Source organism: Strongylocentrotus purpuratus, unplaced genomic scaffold (assembly GCF_000002235.5).
Source record: "Strongylocentrotus purpuratus isolate Spur 01 unplaced genomic scaffold, Spur_5.0 spur5_scaffold_10, whole genome shotgun sequence".
Lineage (NCBI taxonomy): Eukaryota > Metazoa > Echinodermata > Echinoidea > Camarodonta > Strongylocentrotidae > Strongylocentrotus > Strongylocentrotus purpuratus.
Window position 1 is genome coordinate 19,988,821 of NW_022145595.1, and position 5,664 is coordinate 19,994,484.

The following is a 5,664-nucleotide window of genomic DNA, read 5'->3' on the forward strand; positions in this document are numbered from 1 at the left end:
CTTAGCACAAACTTGGTTTGGGAAATCTTCCGAGATACAATACATGACCTGTATGATTTTGTTTTGTTTCCAGCAGTTCTCTCGATATAATCAGGGAGTTGACATAAGTAACCCTGACCCAATTACCATGACGCAATCTGTGGCGTATCGGAAATCCAGAAATGAAGGGGGCATTGGGTAGCGGTGTCACACTGGTCTTTATCAATGAAATAATGAACGAGAAAGGCTATTATTAATAGATAAGGTGTGGGAGGGATGTTTATCTTTACACCCCCTTTCGCCTTTTTTTTTTTTTTTTGCCTTTTCCTCTTTTCTCTTCTCACCCTCCCCCCCCCACTCTCCTTCTCCATTTGATGTGGACCGGGGTGGGGTGGGGTGGGGTGGGGTATGGGGAAGGAGGGGGGGGGGTTACATGCCCCCGTGCTCCCCGTATCTACTCCACTGGACAAGGTCAAAATACTTGACATTATAAGGTCATGGTCGATATTTGATTAGTTTGACAGATATTTGTTTATCAATAAAATTGTAAACATATAGGCCTATCGACACAGATTATTCGGGTAGAATGGAGCCCTTTTCTCAAATCCAAAGGTCGGCCAGATAAGAGGAATACACGAGGATGGATCGGTCGATTTGTATATGATCAAATTACACGGGTACAAAGTATTAGATCTTTATACGAGTGTTGGTGCTGTGGTCTAGTGGACACATCACCGGACTGTTGATCACATGGTTTGCTGTTTCAATCCCGCCGCGGCATTAAAGGGCCCATGACATCGAAATACAAGTGTATTCCTGTTGGTGTGCAGTCCTGCATACATCTCACATTTTGATATGTAAACTTCTGAATTTGTTTCATAGATTTTGAAATATTTTTCAAAATATTTTTTTTTCAAACTTGCTAAGCTCCACCCAAAAGACCTCCAGTTCTCTCATTCCCCTTGTGACATCATCTGTCAGTCATCAATGAGCTAACTTGAGAAAGTGGTATGTATCTTTGCCGAAGTCGACCACCTGTTACAATACGTACTACAATAGCAACATACAAGTTGCTATGTCAGACATGCTGTAGCATCAACAGGAAGACATGACAATGATGATGTATTGTACATATGTATGGAAGCATGCAATTCTATCATGAACGTGTGCTAAGCTGGGGGAAATTACATACCATTGTCTATTCTAGAATATTAGTTTAGTCTGATATATCTGACATAGCAACTTATGTCAAAATATGAGATGTATGCAGGACTGCACTCCAACAGGAATACACTTGTATTTCGATGTCATGGGTCCTTTATGGAGGAAGAGAGATGGGAAGAAGAAAATAGGAGAGAGAGAAAGATCGATTTATGCAAGACTAACAGGAATAGTAGTGGTTATTCCATTTCATTGTGAGCGTAACTGTCTGGAAGCGATTTTTTGTGTGGAAAAGATTGATCACGTAGGATATACCGTACGTATTGGTGGAGGATATGAGGTTCTGGAATTATCAAAATGATAATAAATTTGCCCAGTCTTGCTAAATTTCACACGCATCGTACACAGAAATGTCTGTATGGGACTACACAAATATATAGTACGGGGTTGTGGTCCATTATTTGTAATATTTCGAATATGAAAGCATTCGAACATGTTGAAACGCCATTCTTGTTAGGGGACACTTATTTCCATATTCTCCGCCACTAATGTAGAAAGAATAAAAAAGCTCACAATTTATGCTTCCCCTTTCCCAGAACTCAACCTCATATTTGAAAATAATGTTTATAATCAGCATTAATGCAAAAACGTGCTTTAACATAATGGCACTGGTAGTATTCATAGAAGCACTAATGACCCGGGAACATTTAGTTCATCTTTCATTTAATAATTAAAATGTGTTCATACCTTGGATTTTATAACGAGATATTTTACTCCGAAATTTACGTGTACTTTAGCTTTAAAGTTAGAAAAATATTGCTTGGTAAATACTACCCCCTCCGCACTACAGTTGATTGTAAACTTTAATTACAAACACTTTCTTTAAAAAAATAGGCTCGGATGACCGAGAGAGGAGGGCAGAAAGTACTATATAGAAAAAAGGAAGATTAATTATTTAAAAGATAACAATATATAAGAAGAACAAGATAAGACCAAAGAGATATTTTCTCTTTGATAAGACATCATAAAATAAAACGCAACTGAAGACAAAACATTTTTGTTTAAGCTCTGAGACAATTTTATTCATATACTTTTCATTTATTTTAATCCAACATAAAGAGGTCGCGTCGTTTTTACATCAAGTTTCTTTCCATCCAAAACCTTAAATGGCAGTTCTAACATTTCCCATTTGCATTTTCAATCAACGTACATGTACACAAGGGATGAATAGAAAAATATAGAGTAGGTTGAATTCAACATATGTACATTATTTTTGCGCAAATCACGTTAATGCCGTACAATTGACTTTGTATTCTATCAGAGGTTAGCGTCAGTATTACGTGTGTTGCACACGAAGCGTCATTTTCGATTGCATCATCACCTGTGATAATCAAGCCTGTAAATGAAATTAGCGCATACATCAGTAATGCAAGTCCCGATATTTTCTGTAACAATTTTCTTCCTTAAAACATACAGGATGTTACTTTCAAAACAAATATCAATAATTAAATTATTTACAGTTCCAATGAGAATAACATTAGACATTGGTAAAGGAGGTTGTCTGAACTGCACATATTTATCAAAATTCGTAATTGAACCTTTTAATAGGTATTATAAAATTTATCTTTCATCCACTCCTGTCATACCTGTGAACTTTCTCAAGCTAAGTGATTGTTTTCACAATTTTTTTTGCTGTTTGCTGCCTCAAGATCACTGGAGCGAAGAAATACGACAGTGAATACCCATAATTTCTAATTTAGCGTTGGCAGAATCTTAAAGTACGATTTTTGAGCAAAGCAGGCAGTGTTAGTTTTTTTTTGCAGTCTTTTATATATACCTCCTTATAATTCTAACTTTCCGTTGAGGTATAATTTTATAGTCAAGTGGTTCGAACATTTTTTTATAGATACAAAGGTCATGAGTTAGAGAGAAGGTTGAGTTCTGGGGAGAGGTGAAAAATAATTTGTGAGCTTTATTATTGTTATCATGCAAGTGTTGAAGAACATCAGATTAAAAATGTTCCCTGAAAAAAGCATGACTCTTCAATTTGCCATAATTTTCTTAATATGGCATGTAACAGCATATAAATCGGGACGGATTTTTATGGCACATGTTCATGAGGTCCCATATACATCTTTCTGTATACAGTGCTTGTAACTTTACCAAGACTGGGCCAAATTTCTTATCATTTTGATGATTCCAAAACCATGCAGTACACACCAATACTTCTATGCTAGATGATCAACCTTTTCTGATCGATTCCACACTGTTTCTTTCACTATGCAATCGCGACTTTATCTTTAAAGCCTCCACACGGCGCAAATAAATTTCCTTTTGCAGGGCATGATTCTATATTTCCGCTCTCCACACTGGAGTAGGTTATGGGAAGGACATGTTCCTTAAAAATGCACGATGCACTGCTAACGACTTTCTTAGCTAAAAGCCTGTTTAACAGTATTAGGTTGGGAACTAAGTTAAAGAAAATGCAATATTTATACACTACATAGAAATAACAAAACAGTAAATATCATTGATTTTAAACTCTCGATGATATATTCACATTTGGTCTTCTATGCTAATTTCATAAGTTTCCAACGTATGAAATATCAGTACATTGATTCCTGTATTGTATCTATATTGAAGAAAAAACTCCCAACCAAATTCGAAATACTTTTATCTTTCTGTTTCCCCGTATCGGAAGAAAATAGTAATTTATCATGAAAATTTGAACTTTAGAGTCCTTCTTCACCGTTCCCTAGAACGAAAGTTATTCACCAAATATCAAAATGACTCCAGCACACATAAAAAATGTAATTTTTTTTACCTGCATGGACGCCTGCTTAATCATGCAAAGAGCATCAATTTTAATGTCGCGTCTGAAAGAAATTTATCAGTTCTTGAATACAAGATGTACTTCATTAATCCGATTTGTTTTTTAAATAAATATAAAATCGACAGCAATATGCCGAACTGCATATAAATATATACTCAATATAAAATATGTAAAACTTTTGTGCAGCGTGACTACAAAATGAAAACAAAGAAGACAAACAGAGCAAATCGTTCTGTACCTTAAAATACCCGCATTAAAGGAATGCATCGTGAAGCGCTTCGATCAAGAAGTATGGTTTATAAGAAAAACACGATGTTAGAAAATAAATAAAAATAAATGTTTTCTAAGAAAACATCATGTACACTGAAAATTTAATTTTACAATATCAATTCAATTTATATGAAAAAGTTCCCTATTGGGCTCGGAAAGCTGTTTAACATTAAACATTTGTTTAGAATATTAATATTTCTCGGATTCAATTAGATACACAACATACATGAATAGTCTCATTACGAACGATGCATTATTATACTGCTATAACTTTACACTATTATATACATCCATTTTATTCGGTACAAGTGTCTGATAAAAACTCAATTATCATAATCTGGTCACAATAAGAACTAAGTGAGATGTATTTTTTGTGAGCAAAAGGACATTGACTCATTTGATCTAACGATCCTCTTGTTCTGGAATTCTCGCTACCCCAAATAGCGATTCTGCCGAGATCCGGGGAAAATCCTTAAAAACGCGCATTGCATTATGGGATAGCTTTTCCACATTACAGCTTCCTGTGCAGGCGGCGCGATAGCGCAAACGTAAAACGCCGTCGCCACACAACGTGTATGCACCGAATATGTCGTCTGCTCGGTCTTGTTTTTTTTTCGCAAATATTTCAACGTTTATTTGAACATTTCATTCGTTGTTTTTTGCGTCTTTTGACATCAGTGACGATGGTTTTCTTTTGTGAGGCTGCACAGTGCTGGGCTCATGATTCCAAGCGTAAGAACCCTGAAAAATGGGGGTGGATGAAGGCCGTGACTTGGGATGGGACTCTATACCGGAAGTTGTAGTGACGACCCGAGAGAGTGAAAATTACCTCGTCTCGCGAATTTCGAGATTTTCGTACCTATTTAGGGTAGCGAGAATTGACGTCGCTACAGGTTGGATGACACAGCATATAAAGGAATAAAACGTCAACTATATCTTAAACGCGGAATAAAACCTCACTTTTTTGATAGCCATATAAGAAATCATTCGAGTACATCTTTGGAGTTTAATCGACTCCAAAGTGGCGATTCTTAGGATTTCCACACTTCTACATTTAAAGCGATACTGAACTGAAGAACTTTCATCCCTAGCGTAATATTTATTGTACAGCGCCATCTCAGGGTCAACTTGCCAACAGTGCGTTACTTAATACCTAATTTCCACTTCGCAAACAGACTACTCGATGCCAGAACCAACAGCGCAGATAAGGAAGCAGGGGTTTACGAAACCATACTGCTATAGGTGACATGAGATGGCGCTAGAGGGGATTTTTTTTTTCTAGTACAGAATGGCTTTAAAGAGAAGAAAACAAACTGGAGGGTGAATAACCCATCCTCTCCAAGCGCTTAAGAAAGATAACCAACAGTCTTTTTCAAGACTACACCAACAGTCTTTTTCAGGACTACACACCCTCAAGAAAG